Source organism: Ambystoma mexicanum, chromosome 5q, assembly GCF_040938575.1.
Source record: "Ambystoma mexicanum isolate Mex_15411 chromosome 5q, UKY_AmexF1_1, whole genome shotgun sequence".
In the NCBI taxonomy this organism is placed as follows: Eukaryota; Metazoa; Chordata; class Amphibia; order Caudata; family Ambystomatidae; genus Ambystoma; species Ambystoma mexicanum.
In genome coordinates this window covers 360,986,476-361,011,115 of record NC_090933.1, presented here as the reverse complement: position 1 = coordinate 361,011,115, position 24,640 = coordinate 360,986,476, and the positions used below count along the sequence as shown (strand labels likewise).

The 24,640-nt window shown below is 49.3% G+C and overlaps 1 protein-coding gene across 4 annotated transcripts in view; it reads right to left on the bottom strand.

Moving 5' to 3' along the window:
- LPIN2 (lipin 2) overlaps nucleotides 1–24,640 on the bottom strand; it is an 819,298-nt gene that overhangs the window by 592,215 nt on the left and 202,443 nt on the right. The gene's annotated exons all lie outside the window — the stretch shown is intronic.

Genomic DNA, 24,640 nt, shown 5'->3' with positions numbered 1-24,640 from the left:
CAAACCCAGGTGAGAGCCTTCCTAGGCCTCACTGGGTATTACAGGAATTTCATTGAGAACTATGGGACCATAGCTTCTCCACTGAATGTGATCTCCTCTCCAAAATTCCCTAAGAAGGTCAGATGGAATGAGGAGTGCAATCAGGCCTTTGAAAACCTGAAGAAAGTTCTTTGCCAAGCACCAGTACTGAGAGCTCCTGACTACCATCAAATTTTCATTGTACAGACAGATGCTTCTAATGTAGGTATAGGTGCAGTCCTTAGCCAACTGGATGGGAAAGGTAGGGAGCACCCCATTTGCTTCATCAGTAGAAAGCTGAAGAATCCTGAGACAAGGTGGGCAACAATTGAAAGAGAATGTTTTGCCATTGTGTGGGCACTGAATAAGTTTAGGCCATACTTGTATGGTTCTACTTTTGTCATTCAGACTGACCACCAACCCTTGAGATGGTTGATGCAAATGAAGGGGGGAAACCCAAAACTATTGAGATGGTCAATCTGCCTTCAAAGGTTTGATTTCACCATTGAGCACAGGTCAGGGTGTCACCACCAAAATGCTGATGGTCTCTCTAGGATGTATGTCATCGACTAGATGTATGAGATCCATCCAGGAGTGGATTAAATCCTCCTGTCCCTTAGTCTGGGGGCGGGGGGGGGGGCGAGTGTTAGGGAGAATTCTCTGTTAAAGCTAATTTCCCAAACCTAGCGAGTCCCCCAGCAGCTTTGCTCGATTTTTGGGGTTTAATTTTCTCTCCTGCTAAGAGTGAGACTCTTTTTCTCCCACTCTTAGGCACGATTTGAGGATGTCCTTTGACTATGTACTGTGTTTTATGGGCTATGGGGTCTTTTACTCCATAGGGCTTCATGTGTTTTTGGTATATGTGTTACACAGCACCCTCAGTGCAGTAACACAGGGGTGTCATAGTGACCCCCAAACATAGACTCCATACCCTGGGACTGACTACTGTCTCCCAGGGCATTTAAAGTCCCCATTGACTTTACTAGTCTTAAATTGTGAACAGAACCAGTACAAACCATCATATTGTGGAAGTACTGGTAGGGGTAATTCGATTGCCCCTGGGTCTGTTTTCCAAGGGGGCACTATCCAGTCCCCCCTTGTCAAGTTTCTGGCTGGTGGCAGTGGTTACCACGCAAAATATTCCACCGGAATATTTCCTATGGGATTTTCCCATTCATTTTAAACGCACCACTTTTTTGGTGCAATATTAAAGATACCGCCGGGTTATTGATTTATTTATTTATTCCCCGGTTGGGTCGTTTTCCAGGACACGGTTTTAAAATGGCATTTGTGTTCGCCTCTAACTCCAACCCAAGTCGAGCCCTTTGTTCCACTTTTGGCGGGTTTCTGCACAGAAGCCTCCAAAAGTGGTGCCACTCTGTCTGGGTCTACAGGATGTGTGGGAGGGGGGGAATAGGCACCCTGGACTGAGATGCCTTGGCTACTCAAGTCGCACTCTTGTGTGATTAGCCCAGTGGTGAGCCGCCCGGCTCACCACTTAGCATGTTTGATTGACAGCTAGGCTGATGAATGGGGGTTTTGCTGCATAAAAGCAGGGCTTTGGGGACTGGAACTTCAGAAGTCGCCACAGGACCTAAAGAATCCGAAGAGGGGAGAAGCTGAGCCATCTACCATGACGACACCACCGGTGGAGCGCTGCTGTACAAAACTCGCCACTTTCCCGACGACAGAGAAGATCTTCTTCCAGGAGAGTCTTCTTCCATTTGAGCTGGTGGGACCAACCAGTTCAACTTTTTGGTCTTCCTGGATCGTTTCGTGGTCGAATCGCCCGTGCCAAGCACCCCAGCGGCCGGATAGCCACGCTTCACCACTACCGCGAATAAAAGGGTAGTACCTTTTAACCGGGAAACTCCGCAGCTGGTTTCTTCCCTGGCAGTGCAACGACCTCCAGCTTTCCTCCACGTCGAGATCTTCTCTTCCCCTGGACGAAGCCCCAACTTGCACCCGCTGCCAGGAACAACTGCCCCCGCTGGAGCTTTCTCACCATTTCAGGTACTGTGTCCCGCCTGGTCCCCCTTGCAACAGAGTGTCCAAGGTGTCCCATAAATCCTTGACTCTCTATCCTGGGGTGACCTCTGACCTGTTAACATTACCTTTCTAACTTGATCCAACCTCTTTTTGACTTTCCTGCAAAGACTTTGAGTGCATTTCCACTGTGTGATCTTGGTCACATTCCGCCTTGCTCTCTCCAAGAGTGGGCCTGGCCTATGAACTTTTTGCTCTACAGTAGACCCTGCCTTTCTTGACTTGCTGTGGTTTCTTAAAAGTGCTAGTACTGTGTGATTTTCCTATTCTGCCTTTTCTCTCCCTTTTTTAACAAATTATTGGAGTGCCATCTATGGTTACGCGCTCACCTCTGTTTTGCGAAATAAGTAGTGTCTTAACCTAGACTTGTCACATAATTAATTAGGGAGGTGTATATATTTCTAGTGACTGTGTTTGAACTTGCTTGACATATTAGTGCCAGTGTATTTTTACAAGTGTGTTTTTAAATAAATAATTATATACTTTTATACCAAAGCTCTGGTCAGTGTTTGCTTGTGCTACTGTATTTTTAGTTCTATTGTGTATACTCTATATACTGCCTAACTCTTCTTGAGAGAAGTCTGACTGCTCAGCCACAGCTACCAGGTAAATCTGGGTGGTACAGACTGCTACCAATTGGGTTTACTGCTAACACCTGTAGTCTTAAACTTTTTGCAGTGGTCCCTAAGGGAACTGCCCAGGTTTCTGCCTAACACTAGCCAGTTCAGGATGGCACACACCTGTTTGTGATGACGTGCATGGTCCTGCGAGGAAGCAAGCACATCACAAAAGACGCGTGTGTGCATCGCGACAGACTAGGACGGGCTCAACCCTGTCACGGACTGCCTCGTCCGCAGGTAGAGGAATGTCAGTTGAGGTGGACTCCTCTCTACCAGTGGCTGGACTGAGGCATCCATGCCAGTGCACAGTGATGCAGTCTCAGTTTCAGGGACAGGATTAGGCACAGGCCCCTCCGCAGCGACCTGCGCTGTCTCCTGCCCCTGCCCTTGGACTGCACCACTTGCAGTGGTGGCATCACCCCATCCGGGCCCCATGTGCGGGTCTGATGCGGCCCCCTCCTCCTCCTCAACCACCACCGACCTAGACGCCTCTGCATCGTCTTCCGCATTGTCCTGCCCCTGTGGGGGCTCACCTGCCCCTTCTGCTGCCAAAGAGCCCATGTCCAACCTTGCCCTCTTGTCATCCCCTCAGCAGCTGTGTCCAGATCAGCAGACGCGGCACCAGTCCCCTCACTCCCGGAAGATATTACCTGGAAGGGTGACTGGGCCTTGCATCTCCGGCTGGTGGAGGCATCCCTGCCGCTTTGCTCCACAGCGCCGTCTCCGCCCTCTTCCACAATCGCCGCTGTAGATAGGGAGACATTGAACACAAGCATCAGGGTTACTGAACAGTAGTCTGCTAGCCACAAAGAAAATGCACATGAGTGGCACTGTCAAACGTCACAACCATCATCACCCTCCACAACACACGGGTCAGTGCAAGCAACACACATCCACAAACAAGCATGTCACGTGCAACAGACATTTGCATCCATGTCCAAGGCACTGTAGGAACATCAGAAGGGGGGCTGAACCTTACATGCATCATGGGACATGCACATCACATGCACACACCACCGGACAGTCATGCATCTGGCCATGTCTACCTCCTGTCACACAGCACTCATTGGCAACTGTGCCGCATCAGTCAATCATGCATCGAGATGAACATGTGTCATACAGCCATTGCGATTCCCAGTCACACGCACATGTACACCATGCACGTCCATGAAGGTAACATAAGCATCCATGTATAACACCACAAACATGGGCAAGTACAGACACAAGCATGCAAACATGTGTGCGTCGTCACATGCTGGTGCACATCATGCATTGCAACACAGACACCATTGATGTGGAACACGCTTGACTGGACTCACATGCAGCACAGTCAAGTCCCTGCACACAGACATCCATACATGGGGCATGCAAGACATACGGCCGAGGTGCACACTCCTGCCACACCTCAACATGCACTACGCTGGACAAGAACACATGGACACTTACCACTCGACTCCAGACGGGTCTGCAACTCGAGGACCTGGTGGTGAAGCGCTGGGCGTATATACTCCAGGACCCTCATCAGGATGTTGGTAAACTGGTCCTGGCACCCCACTTCTCCACCAGCCGCAACTAGGCACCGGGCCTTGCTGTGGGTCCTGGACCTGAAGTCCTCCCAGTTCTTCCGGACGTGTTGGTAGTGGCGGGATGCCACCCCCTGCGCGTTGATGGCATCCACGATGTCCGACCAGATCCCCCTCCGTCCTTCCTTGTCGAGGCACGATATCGAGAAGAGGGCATCATAATGTCCCAGGACCTGCTCCACCAGGATGCCAACTTCACTGGCAGTGAAGCTGGCAGCCCTCTGCCTCTCTGACTGGGGGTTGCTACTAGCCCCAGATGGTGTTTTCTCCGACATGTCAACCCCAGAGGCAGGTGTGGGTGGGCAACTGGGTCCTGGGGCTGGGCTGTGGAGCGATGGTACAGCAGTCGGGAGTCTTCTGTTTCAGCAGAGGTGGTCGCAGCAACAGGACCTCTGGCAATTTCTTCTGTGCAGGCACTAAATTGCAGGACACGTTGCCAGCAGGCACACTGGCTTGGCTGGCAGCAGCAGATGGCTAGTAGGAGGCAGTAGGAGGCAGCTCAGGGTGTTGGGGGCAGGTAAATAGCCTTCTGGGCAGGAGCATGGTCTTCTGCGTGTAGTCGCGTGGCCAGCTGGATGCCAATGACTCAATTCAGGCCTTTCCGTCCTCATACCATTGACTACACCCATTGGCCAGTCCACCAGCGACACTGCCCCTACTGACCAGAGCGGCATTAGCCACTCAGGGTCAGCACAACCGGCCAAGAGGAGGAAGTGTATTTCTGTGCAAGAGGCTGGGACCCCAGACACGGCTGCGGCCTCCAGCACGTCGAGGATGAAGTCTTTCAATAAAGAGGAACTGGACTTGTGGGCTTCGTGTCGGCACACGACCGCGATATGCTGGTGGGCCCAGGTTGCCATATTACGCCTGTCCAGTGCCAGGTCCACTAGCAGTGCATTGCGGAAAGTGCAAGTGCGATGGGATTTGAGAGGCGCACAGCTCATGATTGCTACAAGCGTTGGACTGACCTCCGACACTGTGCAAAACAAAAGCGGGCCTCTAATTACGCCTTGACTCTGGTGACTGGCAGTGGGCCACCACCACAGGAGGATGAACTCACTACACACAAGCTAATCGCTGCAGAGTTCATCGATGAGGGACTAATCCAGGGAGTGGGAGAGATGCTGAAATATGATGCAACGTCCAGTGAGTGTTGATGCGTGTGTGTCCAGCCCATTGTGTTTTGCTTGTGTGATGTGTTGTGATTGACTGCCAGTTCAGGCTATGTATTCATGAGTGCCATGTGCGACACATGCAATGCTTGACTGATGCGTGCTTGTTGTGATGCAGTCTGCATGCAGGCCATGTTCTGCATACGGGGGCAGTCCTCATCACCACACATGCACCCTACTTGCATGCAAGTCACTCGGCAGCCTCTCCTGTCCATGTTCAAGCTCACTGACATGTTTGCATATAGCCTCTAGTGTTGTTCCACTCAACACTCGGCCTATGTCGTCACATGACTGACGGCTATGTGAGGTCACCCTGCAAGCTGCTCCTCCGCACGGGCATGCTTCCTTGCCTCTCCACCACCCTGCAGCTCACGGTCTCCATGGTACTGGTGATTTCTGTGTTGTACTACTGCAATGGCCTGTTCCCCTTTCCTGTGTACATGCACACTTCCCTCTGCAACCCTGCCAAACCTGTACTGTGGGGTACATCCTTTGTCCTTTATGGAGGGTGTCTCACTTGGACCGTGCAGATGGCACAGGCTCAGAGTGGACATGAGTGTTTATTCATGGACCATTGCATTCCCTGCAAGCCCCTATGAGTCTGTGGCAGGCTACTCATTGTACTACAGTTCTGGTATGTCATCCCTCTCATGGTAGTTGGTCATCCATTTCATGCTCACTCAGGTGCCACTTCCTCATCACACACATGTTTAGGTTGTCCTTGTCTGGTACAGCCACCCTGCCTCTAGGCAACTGGTGTTGTGGCTTCTGCGTGTATGGGTGTACTTCTGATGGTTCCTCATGTGTCCTGCTTTCTGTCCCCCTCGCATCTGCTGTAGTCTCAGTTGACTGAGATGATGCAATTGACACCTGCCAACACTGTCTGCAACTACACAGTACTCTGGTCAGCCATTCAGAGCCATGCACTGCCTCCCTGCCATTCGCCGGAGGCGGGGGGCTCACTGTATCCCTACAACCCAGTGCCAACACTTTGCACATGACTGCACTTGCCCTTACACTGCCGCTATGTCACGAGATTGACATCTCTACGTTTTATTTTATGTTGATAGTTGAGGCCGTACACATGCAACACACTGCACCCATGCACCTCTGAGCGATTTTTCACCCTTCTACATGCCTATTCACTTGTGTGATGTCAAAGTGACCTGGCATGTATGTATCCATGTGCCTCCCTTCACTGTATTTCAATGCACTTGCGTTGTTGCATACTGTGACACGTACTTTTTAAAATATTTATTTTCTTTTAGTGCATGGTGACATGCATTTTACATGGGTCATGGACAGTTCTATTTAACTTACTGCTATGGCCATTTGGGAATTCTGCCATGGTTATGTTACGTGCCATCTCTTTGTTGCCATGTGTCCTTTTCGGCTAAGATCTATGCCTGCCAGAAGGTTGTGTGTGATGCAGGTGATATGCAACATGCAGTACATGTGTGGGCTCCACATTTGACACACACCCATGTCTGCTTTCAGGGTCCCCTTCCATTTAATTGCCACTGCATGCATGCCAGAGTTTGTGTCATGTGGGACAGGGCTGCTTCCTGTGTTGGCTGTCAATATTGTGATGTCTGTGTGTGGTATGTGCTACTGACATGTGTGCTCTTGTGTTTTTTTATTTTGTTACAGGTGATGAGGCACCGGAAGCAGAGGAGGAGGAGATGGCAGACAGGGTGGAGGGTTCAGGTCAACAACCATGCACCAGTGGTGGTCATGGTGTGGTAGGCCGCGAACATCCATTGATGCCCCAGGCCATCCTGTCCAGGGCTGCCTCTGGGTACAACTCTTAGGATCTCTTTGACTCTGATGTTGAATTGGATGCTCATCAATCCATGCCAGAGACAGTGAGTGATTCTGCAGTGGACGCTGTTCTGTCCGCCACACCTGCAGTGGGGGTAGACCCCTCAAGGGGCCAGTCAGTGTTGGAATGTCCGCCTGTGGTGGTTCCGGGTGCAGGGTCATGCTCCACACCAGTTGCTCCTGTTCCTGGGGCTGCAGATCGACAGAGGAATGCAGTCCTGCAGCCACAGACCACGTCTCCTTGGGTCCAACAGGTGTGGTGTCCAGCAACACGGTGGCCGTGGGCCACTGGGTGGGAGAATGCCATGCATGCCATTACACAGCAACAGGGGGGAGCGATTGAGATGTTGGCTCAAGGCATGGAACATGTGACCGATTCTATTCTCCGCCCTGATAGGCAGGTGGAGCTCCAGCAGAAGGCAACGCAATCCACGTGCCGCTCACTCAGGCTGTGCACGGTGGCCTCCAACAGGGCCCACCGTACTGAACTGGTGGCTCTGCCTACAGCTATTGCTGCTGAGGCACAGGCCCACAGGGAAGCCCTGAGGAAAGATAACACCTCCCTCAGAACTACTCTATCTGCACTCATTATGAGCCAGGGGACATGTGCAGAACAGAGGATGGAGCAGCTGGAACGCACCATCTTGGCTGAACTCCATGCAAACTGGGAGGAGGTCCGTCTGTCACGTGAGGCCTCGCAGGCAGAACTCCGTGCTACATGCGAGTCCTTGCAGAAGGAACTCTGCGTTTCACGCGAGGTGCTGCATGGGGACCTCCGTGCCATATTCCTGAAAAACCAGGCTTACAAGGCCTGCATGCTTGCTGCCGTGGAGGGGCTTGCTGGGGCTATGCGTGGTCAGGCACCTGTACCACATGCACCTCCTGATGTACAACCAGAGGGTGACGACGAATCTCTCACTCAGGTCGGGCCGTGCAGACTATGAGCCCATGGAGGATTCTTTTTTTTTTAAATTTCAACATCAACACATGTGGGTGTTCAGGTGCACCCTGCACCTCCCGCCTCCTGGGTGGGCACCTCTACCCCCGGGTCCACTATGGCCATTTCTTTTTTTTATTATTTGTCTATTGTGCATTCATGTTACATTATGGTGCTTTGTGGCATCCGGTGGCATCCGATGGCATCCACTGTGTGTTCCGGCTGGGCCCATACAGGCTTGTCTTGTGTTTGTGGCTTGGGCTCCGGACACATGCCACACCTGCTTCCCCTTTCCATGGGCTCGCAAGGATGGCACAGTGTGACAGTAACTTACACAGAGGCATTGGGCTTCCGTCATATCTGTGGGCCAGTCTGAAGTCCAACTTGTGTATGCACCCCTAGTGGTGATTCATGATGGTTTCTCCAGTGCATGGTTGGACTGCCTTTTGGGGAGTATATTGTTGACTGTGCATTATTTCATGTAGTTTATTCATGTACTGCCTTGACTGTATACATTGTTGATGCACTTCATGCTGTATGTGGTCCCATGCCCCCTTTAGCTGTCGAAGTCACTCATGATGGAAGGGGGGACGTGTGGTGGCAATGTCACATTGAGGCACTTGTGCTATGGTGATTCATCACTGTCTGACATGGTCACTGTTGGGTCCTGTGTTCATGATATGTTATGCTGGCAAATTGATAGTCCTGGGCTGGTTTTGCTTATGATGTGTCACAGCATCGGCAATATGTTTCCATTGCAGATGTGTCCACAACGGAGTAGTTCACAAGGAAAATGTATGCAACACTGAAGGTTCATGCATTTCCCATGCTAACATGCATTGAATGGCCCTGCAAATACACCCCCACCCACAACACCACCCCAACACCACCGCAACATCCCCCCAAGCACACACCACTTACCTTCTGAGACGTGCTGTGTCCTGCTGCACAAGTTCACTTTGACTTTCGTGAACTGGCGCCGCTGGGTCATTTTTTTAATTTGTTTTTTTATCCAGCTGCAGGGGTTTCCAGGCCGCTAACATCACTCATTGTACTGTGTTGTGTAGTAAGCGGGGTGTTGCAGGGGACACCCCCGCAGCACACACATTTTCTTTTCTTTTTTGGGATTCCCTGAAATGCATGCCACCAAAGGTGCAAGCTTTTGGTGTTCACGCCTTTGCTGGCATGCATTTACATCCTTTTAGTATAAGTTGGATATTTTTTCTCACTCTTTTCTTCAGAGTCCGTGTCTGAAGGGATTGTCTGTAGCCCGTTTCCATTTGTGACAGTGCACTTTGTGGCAGTTGTGTCAGGACTGTTGATTTTGTATTGACGTTTTCACATTGCATACCATGGCATGGTGTGTCAGGTGGGTGACATGGGGTTGAGGGAGGTTTAGGTGACATACCAGCATTTGGATGTGCTGTTTTGCTTGGGGGGGTGGTATCTGTAGCTTGCATGTGTGCCTTTTGGTCACACAGGATTGTGTTTAAGTGGTTAGGGGTGCACACAATGCTGCTATTCCAAGGACACTCAGGGTGTTAAGGTTGTGACAGTTGGCTGTCCCTTTGTCATCATCGATTGTCACCTAGAATGTGCCAGGCCTATGTGCACTCTGCAGGGGGGGGAGTTTAGGTGAAAAATGTAGCCACAAGCTGGGTACGGGCTGCCTCATCATGTGCCCTTTCCCCTCCCATGCGCCGGAGGCGTGCATGTGGTTGGGGATGTGGGGGCACCACCATGTCCACCGGTAAACCCCGCCGGGTTGCAAAGTTGTGCAGGACACATGATGCCACAATATTCTTGCACACTACTGGGGCGCACATAGTAGCTGCCCACCAGAGCGGTCAAGGGAGGGGAAACGTGACTTGAGCACTCCGAATGTGTGCTCCACTATGCCCTTGGTTGCAATATGGGCTGCGTTGTATCTTACCTGGGATGGTGTGGTGGGGTTCCATATTGGCGTCATCATGTAGGTGCTCAGAGGGTGGGCACTGTCCCCTGGGGAGGTGATAATGGTTGTCATTAGTTGGGTTTGTGTATTTGTCTGTGTGTGACATGCATGTGCACAGGCATTTGTACTCACCAATGACCCATGTGTTGCCATGCCTCCCAGCTTCCTGGTCCCGGTGGAGGGCTGACATTCTGAATATGAAACTGTCATGGGTGGACCCGGGATAGTTTGCATAGACAGAGGTGATGATTCCCTTGGCATCGCATACAACCTGCACGTTCATAGAATGCCAGTGTCAGGGGCGGACCAGGCAAGGGGGCAGAAGAAGCAGACAAAACACGTAAATATTGTGAATGGCAGCAGATGTGTAAGTGCTTTGATTTACCTTTTATCCAAAAACACTGTTACGGCTCTGAAACCTATGAGAAAGGGCATGCTGCCTTACAGGAGACTGCTTTGTCCTCTCTGTAGGCTGGAAGCACGTCAGAACTACATTGCCCAGTATGCTTTGGGAATGGGCAGCCAATCAGGAGGCAGACCGGGTGTGGTGCGCTACCGCGCATGCGCGAGCCCCGAGGCACTGGGCTTGTGCTTGAGACTTCAGGAGAGGAGGACGTACGCAGAGCAGCTCTGGCGAAATTCACACGCAAGGGGCCCCACCCAACCAGACCAACAATCCGGCCCCTCGCTCACTAAAGATAAGTGCTGCTGCGTTACAGAGGGGAGCTGGGGAAGCACAGGGGGCTAATTCTGCCCGCACAATCGCCCCTGCATGCAAAGCCAAGTAGCCGCGTCTCTGGTGACCCGCTTACTGCTACTATTTTCTCGCATTGCAGCTGCGGCTTCTTGTTTAAGAACACGTGTAGACACATGAATTGTGCATCTTGGATAAAACACAATCCCCAAGACCACGGAACCAAAAAACACATATGCTGCAAGCCACGCGCTGTGACGCCCGTGCCGGCATTGTTGAGCAGCATTAACCCGGCAAACTTTAGGGGCAACAACCCATTGGCAAAAGCCACGTGCGCTGCCGCACATTAGTAGTAACCTCAAAAGTGTGTGTGTGTGGGTGGGTGGGTGGGTGTACGAGTGTGGCATGAGGAGAGAATGACCAAAAAACGTATTCACACCCAGTAACTCTGCTTTTCCTTTTGTAGCTTGGACCTTGCCTGCAAACTACTAAAGACACAGCACAAGACTGACAGCTCTCGACTGGCGACAACCAAGGACCACATCTCAGGACTAGGACTACTTGAGAGAGCTAAGTGTGCATGCATTTTATGTGCAACGCCAGTGAGTTCTTAAACTGGCATCATTATGTACAATTCGCCTAGTTTTTATGTAAGTATAACGTTGCCAAGCCTGTTTTCTGTACTCCTATGAATCGTACACCAATACTCAAGGATAGTTGGAACCACCTTGTTTGACAGGTGAAAAAGGTGCGCAACAATCAAAACCCTTCCAAATTTCCCCAACCCTGTCCATAACCTCTACCTAACCCGCTATCCAGTTACCCTAACTCCCCCGTACCTATCCAATCAACGACACCCTAACCCTCCTTCCCTGCTCTGGTCGCGAATGTCTGTGTAAGCTCGGACTTGCAGGCATCAAGACCACTGCGGGGGTGGTTAGTTAAATCCACTCCTGCGCCTGGGACCTGTGTGATAATGACAGCCAGTGCTTGCGGTTGCGATAGATGTGCTCACTGGCCCTAGGTGGACGTAGGCCACATGGGTGCAATCAATGGCACCAAGCACTTTGGGGAAGTGTGCCACCCTGTAAAAGTCCTGGACCACGGCCTGCCTTTCCGCGGGTGTTCTGGGCATGTATATGTGCCTGCGGACTGAGGGGAGTGTAAGCAGCACGATTGCATGGCCTGTGAGACGCCCTCAACTATGGTAGTTGTCCGCTGAAATGACCCAGTGGCCAAAAAAATGCAGGACATTGAGCAGCTTTTCCAAGGGGCTCAGTGCTTGAGATGGTGGGTGATGTGAGGTCATTCTCCCAATCAGTGACCAGGTCTAGGATGATATGAAGTGGAAACCTATACCTGCCATAGACCTGGTCATCAGGCATCCCAAAAAGGCTGGTCCTGGGTATAAATATGCAGGGCATGGCTATCCTCCTCCTCCTGCGGTGTCCCACAATCACTGCTGCGAGAAATGGGACGTTCATCGTAGCTTTATATACTTGTTTGTTGTTTGCGCGCACTTTTATGCTGTGTGGGGGCGCTTCTGCCTGCTTTCACGTGGCAGACGCGTTTCCAGCTTTACGCGTCTTTTGGCGTGCGCGGGTTTGCCCTGTTCAATTCCATGAATACGTGTTGTTAGCGTGCGTTTGGGCGTTGCGAGGATTTCGCTGCTGAACTTCCCCCGTTACGGCCACATTTTCGCGTGTTGTTCCCCATTCCGCATGTTCCGCCCACTTTTTAGGTGGGTGCGCTGGACATTGTGTGCCTTCACTCGGCGACTCGCGCACAGCGTTTGGGAAGTCGCAGTGACGTGTGATCCACGTGCGGATTCGCCGCAGGTCCCAGGTAAGCCACGCGCAGTGCCTTCCATGAATCAGGAAATGGGCACGTGCGCTGCGTTTTTCACGCTTGTGCCACCCATTTCGGCGCACATTGATTCCATGAATCACCCCGAATATATATTATATTCAAGGAAAGAATTTTAGTTGCAGGGACATTAAGGTGAGAAGTTAATGCAACAAAACCCTGGAAACTCAGCTAAAGCCACCTTAACATTGCGCCCCCTTTTGCGCAGACTATGACCACAATGATGACATCACTAATTGCAACACAACAGTAACTGGCATTAAGCATGGGCTTCAGCCATGGTCCGTGTGCATGGCCAAATATATTTTAACACATGAATGGGTACTAGCCATGGCCTTCAGTGATGGACAGTGGTCATAACCTTCACCCATGTGTACTGAATATTTGAAAATGCTAAAAAGCTACCAACCATAGATTTTGGCCTTTACCAGTGGATGCATTTTTCAACGATGTCCGCTGTATATTATAGACATTGAACAGGCACTAGCCATGGACTTTAGCACAATACTGGCCAGTGGCCGCAATCTTTGACCATGCACACTATACATTCCAACATATAAATGGGCCACTAGCCATGGCCTTTGACCTTCAGCAGTCTGTACATCTTTTGGCCATGTCCAGTGTACATTTTTTTAATAAAAAAAATGCAATAAGCAATAGCCTTCACAAATGCCCACTCTGTATTACTGTGCTCACTGTATATTATATACACTAATCAGCCACTAGCCATGGTCTTCAACACAATACTAGCCAGTGGCAATGACCTTTGGCTGTGCCGACTGTATATTCTGTATATTCTGACATATTAATAGACACTAGATATGGTCTTTAGCCATGGCCACTGACTACAGCTTTCAACGTTGCCTAATGTATATTTTAAAACAGTGACATGCTACTAAACATGGCTTTTAACCATGCACATTGGTATCTTTTAACACTAACCGACCACTAGTAATGACCTTTGGTGCTGGCCACTGACCCCACCTTTGTCATGGCCAAGTCTACGGCCTAAATTGTTATGAAGGTATTCAAAGTTTTCATGAGGTAACTTATAAATTATGTTATGTCTAATTCCATTATTGATGTAATATACAATGCAATCAGTGTTGTCACTAGTGATGGCATCAGTGATGTGATTTGTAATGTCATCATTGTTCTCATACAACATGTAATTAGTGAAGTAATTAGTGATGTGATCTGTGATATCATTGTGATCATAGTCTGCGCAACAGGGGGCGCGAAGTTAAGGTGGCTTTGGCTGAATTTCCATGGTTTTGTTGCATTAAGTTCTCACCTTAACATCCCTGCAACTAAAGTGTTTTCCTTGAATTTCAAGGGTTTTGTTATTCTATACACAAAGTTGCATATTTTTAAATATTATTTGTAGCAGCAGCTACAACATCAGCCAATGCATTGCAGGATTTTACGTGCGGAGCGAACACGAGAACGACTGGAGTGCTTTTATTCACAGATAAACTACTGCCCCTGTTAACAGTATAACCACGGAAACAAACAAACAATTGGGAGATTTGAATTACTCAAACTGCATAAAATAAATTACAACAGATATTGTAATATATATTTGCAGTCTGTGTTCAATTTTATCTATTTTTGTAACTTAAAAGGCGACCCTTAAAAGGGCCATTTCCGTGGAAGGAAATAGGGCGATGTAATAGGGGAGGAAAACACATAAAAATGAAACATCTAACAAAGGGAATTAAAATAAAAAGCAACATATATTTTTTTTATTTTTTGGGGGGGAAGGAGGGGGAAATGCCACTTAAAACAAGAAATAAGAATTACAAGTAATCATACATTCACTGAATAACTTCTACCATTCCTCAAATGTAGCACCTCCCTGGACTACCCATTCAAGACATCTACACATGCCTTGCATCATGGAAAGATCGGGAGTTGGTAAAACAGGAGTCCGTGCAGTTGACAACACTGCTGCAGTTGATTATGCAAATCCACAGCTCACAGCTACAGTAAAGATTTAAGACCACATAGAAGTAAAAAAAGACTGCAACCCAGTATGGGCCAGAACATCTTGTCCAATTTCCAAAACTCAGAATACACATCATTCAAGAAGACTCGCACCAAATGACTTATCATGAATAATGTCCTCAAGCTTTGAGACAGAACATTTGAAGTCCCACAGCGTAGAGCTTTGTTGCAGAATGTGTAATGTACCTCTTATGCCTCATTAATGGAACAGTGTTTATTAACTTTAAAGAAGCGCCAACTCTCAGCAGTGCTATTCATGCGAGTTGCTTTCTTCCTCAGTGGCAATGAATTCCGAAACCAAATAAAAACATCATCACTGCTAATACTCTTGTGATCGGACATGTTGGAATGTTCAACGGGGAAGGAATATGTAAAACAATAAAAATGACAACATGAAAGACAATGGGCTTCATTAGAACCTTGCCGGTCCGGAAACAAGGGTGCCGGTAAGCACACCGGCACCCTTGTTTCCGGTCTGGCATAGTACAGGTCTGCCTGCCGGAGCTGCTGTACCGGACAGGTCTGACCCTGCCGGGCACAGCGGCCACGGTAGGCAGACCCGTCACAGAAGCACTGGTGCTTCCGTGTCCCCACACCATAGAGTCCCGGCCGCCGGACTCGTAATGAGCCGGTGGCAGCAGGAAGTCAGGTGCTGGTAAATTTTTACGGGTCTGGCGGCAACCCACCGGTAGCACCGACAGGGTTACCGCCGGACCCGTAATGAGGCCCAATGGACCTCATGACAAGTTAGCCAGTCCGGAAACAAGGGTGCGGGTAAGCTCACTGGCACCCTTGTTTCTGGACCGGCAAACTACGCATTTTCCTGTCGGAGCCGCTGTGCGTGACAGGTCTGACCCTGCCGGACCAAGCGGTCACGGTAGACAAACCCTTCACGGGGTGCTTCCTGAGTCCTGTGGGACTCTATGGGAATGGGGATTAACACATTTACCGGTGCCCGACTTCCCAGCCGCCAGACTCATAATGAGCCGGTGGTACCGGGAAATCAGGGGGCGGTACATTTTTACGGGTCCGGCGGCAACCGATCTAGGACATTCGGCAATTCGATCTAGGAAGCTCCACTGCTTCCTAGATCAAATGGTTTTAACTCACCATCTATCTCACATGAAGTGAGCTAGCTTATCCTCCGCCATGCAGCATCAACATGAGCCACCCATGCTCAGCTGCCCTAGACAATTGTGCGCAACTCATCCTTTGAACTACTACCCAGCACCTGATGCATTGTTCAAACACTTGTGTTCATGGTCCCCTCAATCCCTACCTGCCCCAACCTGTGATGGCAACAGTTGTATTCCTGTTAAAATATCACAGGGGTATCCCTCACCCCTGCAGTACTACTATCTTTAGACGCAGAAAAGGCGTTTGACCGGGTAGAATGGTCAATGCTCTTCAAAACCATGGCACATATGGGATCGGGAACCAATATATTAATATGATCAAGGCCAACTACTCCTCCCCATCGGCAAGAATAGCGGTAAATGGGGTGGTCACGGAGAGGGCGGAAATCTCTAGGGGAACGAAACAAGGCTACCCGCTATCACCGCTCCTATATGCGCTGTTCCTAGAAGCACTACTAATAAAAATCAGGGAATCGGACCGAATCAGGGGGATCGAGATGGCGGGTAAACAACATAAGGTAATTGCCTATGCAGATGACATGTTATTGGCACTCGAACACCCATCCCAGTCCATCCCCGCGGCAATCCACCTACTTGAGTCATTCGGGAACATATCGGGCCTAAACATAAACAAAAAAAAGTCAGAAATCTTAATCCTAACCTGGAACAGAGAAACACTGAACAGAGAAGCAGGGCAATTTGGCTTAAAAGTCGCAGAGGAAGGCATAAAATATCTGGGTATAACTCTCATACAGAAGGTAGAGGCTCTATATAAAAGAAATTACCCCCAACTCCTGGGAAGAATACAAAAAGATCTAGAGCGGTGGTGTCCCCTAAATATCTCTTGGTGGGAAGAATCCAATTGATAAAAATGAACATCCTCCCTAAACTACTGTATCACTTCCAATCCCTCCCGATCGTGATCCCAGATTCCTTTTTCAGAGCATTGGCAAAGTCAGTCTCGTCATTCATATGGAACAGGAAACCCCCCAGAGTAGCCAGATCAGTTCTCACGTCACACATCAAGGAGGGGGGTCTAGCGCTCCCTCAATTTAAGAACTACTACCAAGCGGCGCAACTATGAATACTAAAAGAATGGCTGGGAGACAATCAGCGCGCGATCTGGGTGACTCAGGACAGAGCAGTCGCAAGAACACCACTGGAGGACCTATTATGGAAATCAAAGCAACATAGGCACCCAAACCTGCGCATCAGCGAGATCATGAAGGCCACATTGAATGCCTGGGATGAGCAGACACGGAAAGGTAACATTACCACTGCTACAGCCCCGTTCACTCCAATTTGCAGGAATCCGCAATTCCCACCAGGGACAGAGCACGGCGCATACGAGAACTGGGAGGAGGCTGGTTGTAGAAAAATTGGGGAGATGTTCGTGGACAAGGAGTTGAGATCCTTCGCCGACTGCAAAACATTATGGAACCTCACAAATGCGGACAGATATAAATATGAACAGCTCAGACACTGGCTGTCCTCACCCGAGATAACAAACGCAGCGACGAGGGAGCTTACCGCCTTTGAAAAGTTTCTCCTTACCAACTCAGGAGACAGAAAACTAGTCTCCACTCTCTACAAGTTCATAAATACACAGGAGGAAGACAAAGTGGGCATACATGAAAAAATGGGAAAAGACACTGGGAGAAGACATCACACTACAACAGTGGCAGTCGCTATGGGCCGATATCCCCAAATTAACCCGAGCTGCCCAAACCAGAGAAATGTGGATTAAAATTATTACACAATGGCACTACACCCCAGAGAGGCTAACTAGCATGTTCCCACACACATCAAACCGCTGTTGGAGAGGCTGCACTGACGCAGGCACGTGGAGACACATCTGGTGGGACTGCCCAAAAGTCAAAGGCTTCTGGACAGAAGTAATCTCCGAACTAAAAAAGATATATCCAGAAGCGGAACGATTTACAGAGAAAATCTGGCTTTGCAGACTTAAAGAGCATCATGCCAAAACACTCACTAAGGAGCAATGGAGGAGTCTCATGGGCCTAGTCATAGCGGCCGGGGACACGATCGCACAGGGATGGAAGAAGAAAGATCCACCATTGCTATACACATGGTTATATACGGTCTTGTCCCAAATGGCCATGGAAAAGATAATACACAATCTCCAAGGAACACAAGGCTCCTTCACAAAAGAATGGGGAGGAGTACTAGAATATCTCCAATCAGACTATATGGCACAGTGGTGCCCGCACTCCATAAAAATTACGGACTTTTTCACTTCTTAATCGATCTCGAGGACATTTGAACATGAACTTCTCTTCCGAACGGGGTTGGCGGGGGGGGGGGGTGTGGGATGGGAAGGTTGGGGATTGTTTACTTCTGAAAATAATAAAAATATGTTTTAAAAAAATAAATATATATATCACGGGGGAGGCTAATCCCAAGCCCCTCTACACCTGTGATTTATTGACAATGATGCACTCCTCATAGCCTTCGATAGGAAGGACCAGCAACGGATCCATTCTCAAGCATTAGGCTTACCCTTACAGCGCAAGTCCTTAATCATGGACATGCTGAAATCCTACCAGCTGCCTTCACAATACTCCACTTTATGGTAGATGGTCCTGCACACTCCACATTGTGCACCATGGGTCTGCACCTGACACCAGTTGACCCCAATCCACTCTTATTTTTAGATCCACCGCCCAGCCGGAATGACAAGCCACCTAACCGGACAAACCGTGAAAGCAGACTACCAATACAGACCAACCAACCGGTCCATGGGAACCCATGTACTAGGTAAGGCCTTCCATGTTAGGCAAAACTCACCAGGGTATTGCACCAAAATACTGTAAAGAAAAAGCTGAATGCGCGTTTGTTGTGCATTCAGCATTGCAGAAAATGCCTAAGCCAAAAATGCCAACCTAGGTGAGCGGGGGTTACAGGGGTGTCTCCCGCTTCCCTAGTTCAGCATTTTTGGCTTTGTGGGATGTGGGGCCGTCCCCTGCAAACATTAAATGTAGAGCAGGGACAACAGAAGAAAATCCCAAAAGCTTGAGTTACAAAATGCGAATAAGTCGCCTTTGCATTTTTGTAACTCGAGCTTTTGAGGTTTGTTATTTTAAAGGTAGATCCCTCACCAGCCGCAATTTGCGGCTCCAGAAGTGTTAAAACACTGAACCATCATCTTATATTAACTAAATAATGTGCCTCCTTCCTTCTCTCTCTTCTCCCCTCCTCCACTGTTTGCAAATAATGTGTTAATCATTATGCCATTGTAAATAATTTGTAATGATCATGTTTCTATCCTTGCATTCAATTCTACCAAACACTGGATATATTAACCACTAACACAATGTATCACAATATGTTGCAGAAATGTGTTAAGAATTTACTCATTCAGCCTTGATAAAGGCCCTAACCTACTACAAACAAGAATGTGAAAAATAATTTCTTAAGCGCAAGGATCCGGGCCAAACTACATAAGCATTATAGTTTGTTTCATCCCTTCACCTAAATGTTTGCATTCGTCCTGAATAGGACTTACTTTGTTAGGTAAACCCCTAAATCTCCTGTAGGTGTTTATACCAAACTTATCCGGACAGAAATACAAACCCTTGAAGTCATCTGTATCAGATGTTCTGCAGATCTACTACCACAGTGAATCTAAACTATCACTCACTTGCGGTACAGTGAGCAGCATAGATGTGCAGCAGCAGTATTAAAAAGGGCAATGACAAGCAAAAGCAGAAAGCTGGGCAAAACTAAGGACGTTAAAGAGTTAAAGAGAATCGTAGAATCCTTGCACTCGAGATGGTAATATAGGCAGAGAGGAGTTGGTAGTTGTAGTGTTTAAACCCTGGCTGACACTTAAGTGAAATATATAAGAAGACACACGATGAGATGGAAAGAAGCGTAACCGGATACTTCATTTGCAGCTCCCTTTACTCCAACGATGCCACCCAAATAATTAATGAACTTTTTCTCAGGATCTTTCACTTTTGTTCGTCTTCAGTCAATTCTCACTGTAAACCAATACAATGTGCACCATGTGTTCATTCTTACCAAAGACTACAGATAATAAAACCTGGAGAAAATAATTATAGAACATAGTCAAATTCATAGAAGAGTCATTTTTATAAAATGCTTAATCGATCTCTCCGCCAGAACTCTGGTGATCAATTTAAAAGCCTACCGGGGAGAAGCTACAGAAGCGACTAGATATCAAATTAAGTAAAGTTCACCCAACTCTACAACCAAAACAAGAACCAATGTCAATCATACTGAATCATGGGCTGGTTACTGTGAACAACATCACAAGGTACAGTTGTCTAAAAAGGGTATTGTCTGGTCGGTCTATAACAGCAGAGGAGGATATAGCCCATGGCAAAAGTCGTAGCAATGGTGCAAACGTGTTCATAGATCTTAAGTGACCATATGATGAGGTCTCAACTAGATGTAGGTGTGGCTAGTGCCACAGAGTAGGTCGTCTCCACTGGCTGCTCCCGCCAGATCCTTGATCATCTGTAAAGAAAGCAAGCTAATCCGCAGCATTTATACCTGAAATGCAGAGAACCGGTAGCAGAACACATCAGGAGTGCCCAGAAGAGTGGAGGAGAGCAGAGCCTTCACGGTTTATGCTGGCCGAGGCTCAGAAGCGAGTGGTTGTGGACTGCATCCAGACTTAAAATGGTGGCCGGGAGGTGACAAAGACAGCTACAGGACAACCCAAATACGAAGTCTGGAGGAGGTCCGGAGGAGCTGCCCAGCTGAACTTGGGAGAAGCGGTGAGGGACGGCCACGGCGGGTTACGAGGTGCAGCATAGGAGAGAAAGAGGTACGTGCAAGGAGTGGAAGTGGCAGAGGACTTCCCAGTGGAGAGCGAGCTGGCAATCAGCAGAGCCCAGCCCTGCGGGCACAACAGAGGCAAGAGATGCGCTGACCCTCCCTCCCCCGCCCAGAGTCTGACTTCGCAAACAGCTGTAGTCGGGAGAGCGGGGACACAGACTGGTGAGCCCGGGCGTGCGGGAATATTTATATGCTGCAGTCTCTGTGCCCTACAGCCCACAGAAGAGCTGGTGGGCTGGGCTGCACTTAACCCCCTCTCCCCCATGCACCAAACGCCCGATGAGAGAGCAGGAAGCCGGCGGCCTGCATTGAAAGAACCTGGGACAGGTGGTGAACGCTACGAAGAGCCTGAGGGCCTGGGTGCTCCTTAAGGAGCTATACTAATAACATCAAAGAACTCGCCTTGGCTGGTCCCCACAATCAGGAGGCCCCAGGGAAAGGACTAGGGAATTAATTTGGCAAGAGAGTCTGGGAACTGAACACACCGTAATTAACAGGATATCAAGAGACTGAGGAGCTTGGGTGTTTGCTTATCCCTAATCAAACTGCCGCCTACCAGGCCTGGTCGCTGCAACCATATATCCAGTGGTAAATAGGGGCTGTGCGTCAGGGGGGTAGGGGGGCGGGAGGTGAAGGTGAAGGCACAAAGAGTCGGTGACAAGCGCAGGGCAACTGAACTGGAGAAAGGAAAGGGCTAATCAACAGCCCCCCTTCCTAGACTTCGATAACTGCCCTATAAGTAAGAATCCCCTTTTGGAGCTTGGGCAATTGGTATGCAGCAGCGGCAGCAGGGGCGACTGAGCCTAGGTATTTGTGGTAGAGCCCGGCATCAACAATAATTGCGGCCTGCTACTAGAAAAGCATGTAGACTGAATGCCTCATAAAGTAGCCAAATCAAAAGGGGGCTAGTCAACACTAGATAGCTACGCCAGGGCAGCTCAGCAGGCTCCTTGGGGTAACATGGACCAGGCACATGCAAAAGAGGGAGAGGCCATGGAACTACATAATAAATTGTTGCAAGCTCTAGCGGATTTGAAGACCTCACTTGCGACACAGATAGCGGCAGTACAGATAGAGGTTGGGCTGCTGTGCCAGGATGTGAGTAGCCTGGCAGAGCGCACTACTACGTTGAAAACGCAAGCGAAGGAGAATACGGAGTAGATAAGAGAGACACATACCAAAGTCCATGTCTTGCAGCAGAAGGTCAGCTTGCTGTAAAATCGGGTTGAGGAAGCGGAGGGGCGGGCCCGAAGAAACAACATCGCATAGTTTGCACATACCCTACCTCTTACATTGAGAGCATGCTACTTCAGGAAATTAGGCCTGGGAATCTTACACAGGGCTTCACTATCGAGAGGGCTTATAGAGCACTGACCAGACGGCTGCCTACTGGGGTGCCCCCCAGGCCGATAATTGCAAAGGTCCTTACCAATAAGGATAGGGAAAGAATACTAGCCTTCTCCAGACATGGGGATACTGAAGAGAGCATCGGCCGACCTGGCAGTGTATCCCGACTACACCTTCCAGGTGCAGAAGAATAGAGCACAATTCCTTGCGGCTAAAGCTAGGCTCTGTGCAGCGGGTCTGAAATATATGCCGATTTATCCAGCCTGCCTGAAAATCATACACAAGAACAAGACCCTGTTCTTTGAACTTCCGGAAGAGGCGCATACATGGATGGACAGGGAAAAGATAGGCCTCAGAGAAAAAGACGGAGAGGATGATCAGGAGAGACACAAGGGAAGCTCGAAGTAACCGGAGTCCGGACTGGCTGAGGCATCGGCCGGGTGGGCTGATGGCTCCGTTTGATGGCATTGCATCTTTAGAAGACTGTTGGGCACTACGAGAAAAAGAGCCGCAAAGGGGACAGTTCTTTACTTGGGGGAGACACATAGAATTTAAGCTTTCCAAGAATGGAAGCCCCATTCAAATGGTAGGAAAATGACGGCCAACACGTTGCATCACTGGAGTTGGGCCAGACCGCACGCTTAATCCGTCTTTAGATAGATTTGATGCTAAATACATTAAACCGGCTCTGCGGCCAGAACATTACAGACGCTATTAGATTTGTTTGCCCTAGTGGATGCTTGGAGAGTACTACACCCGGATACTGGACAATATTCACACTACTCGGCGCTGCCCTCCGTGCACACACAAATAGATTACTTTTTTGTGGGGCGCAAGCTTGCACACCTTATTACGAGCACACAATACAAAGGGAGGGTTCTGTCAGACCATGCCCCACTCAGCCTACAGTGGGAATATGTGCCCCCAAGAGCCCCAATACCGACATGGAGACTCCGATGTGAATCCCTGAAAGAATCCCCATTTCGAGATTGCCTAAAAGACGGCATCACAGATTGCGTCACACACAATGTAGGGAGCCTATCTAGTGCAGGAACCTTTTGCGAGGCGTTAAAAGGCAATGATCAGGGGTGTAGCAGTGGCGGGGTCTTGTGGCGTCCAGGCAACCATCAGCAAAGAACTGACCTCTGCAGACGAACGGCTGAGGAGATTGGAGCAGTCCCGGGGGAGGCTCCCAGGAGAGACAGCAGGGGTTATGGAGCTCAAGCAGAAATGCATGGAGTGCTTGGAGAGGTTGGGTAAGGATAAGTATGCAAAATACATGGAGAGGCAGCACAAAGAAGGAGATAAACCGGGCCAACTGCTAGCATGGCTGTACAAAAAAGAAGAGAAACAGGGCCCTATCCACTCGATACGCACAAGACTAGGAGAAGTGTGCCACACTCAGGCCGGGCAGAATGAGGCTTTCCAGGAGTTCTACAAGGATCTCTACCAGGAGGGGCCACCGATTTTGGGGGACTACCTGGAAGAGGTGTTGGGGGAGATAGCTCTCCCTAGCTAAGCCAGGAAACGAGGGATGGGCTTGAGGAGCCCATCACCCTGGAAGGCATACAAAGCACGATCAGAGCTTTGCCGACAGGGAAGGCCCCGGGAACAGATGGGCTGCCGAGTGTATGCTATAAGGCATATGCAACAGAACTCGCCCCACATTTACTTAACACATTCACAGAATCCTACGCGGCAGGCATACTTCCCCTTAGTTTGAGGGAATCCACCATCATACCGCTTCTTAAACCGCACAAGCCGCCAACCATGTGTAGCTCATATAGGCTTCAATCAGGATAATAAGATATTGAGGTCTATACTAGCAAACAAGCTGAAGGAAGAGATAGACACCCTGATACACCTGGATCAAACCGGCTATGTGCCAGGCCGCAGCATGGCCTGGAACCTGAGGAGGTTACATCATGCGATAGACAGCGCAGCATCATGGGAGATGCCGGGAGCCATAGCCACGCTAGACGCAGTGAAGACGTTCGACTCCATAAAATGGGACTGGCTCTACGCAGTTCTCTGTAGGTTTGGGTTTGGACAAACGTATATTAAGTGGGTCCAATTGGTGCATACAAGACTGATGGCACGGGTAAAGACTGGTAGGTGTATCTTGATAGCATGGGAATTGGAAAAATGAACAAGACAAGGCTGTCCACTGTCCCCGTTGCTGTACATCCTTGCCATGGAACCCATAGCACAGTATCTCATGGCGGAATGCAGGTATGGAGCTAGAGGTATCTGATATCACTGTACACTGATGATACGCTGCTATACATTCAGAATCCAGAAGACAATCTAGAGCTACTACTGGAAGCGTTCGCGCCATTCATAAATCTGTTGGCGATAACGATCAGCACAGACAAATCAGCCCTATTTCCAATAGCAGGCTGGCATAGGACAGAGCTGAAGGCGATGCCTGTTTTGGCCCTGCAGTGGAAAACGCCCACATTTAGGTACCTGGGGGTCAATATATACCATGAGCCAGCGAAAGAACAGAAATGCAACACGCTGAATTCCCTAGGGGGCATTAAAAGCTCAATGAAGTTCTGGGCTAAGCTGCCACTATCAATGAGGGGGAGGGTGGCCCTGCTGAAAATGGT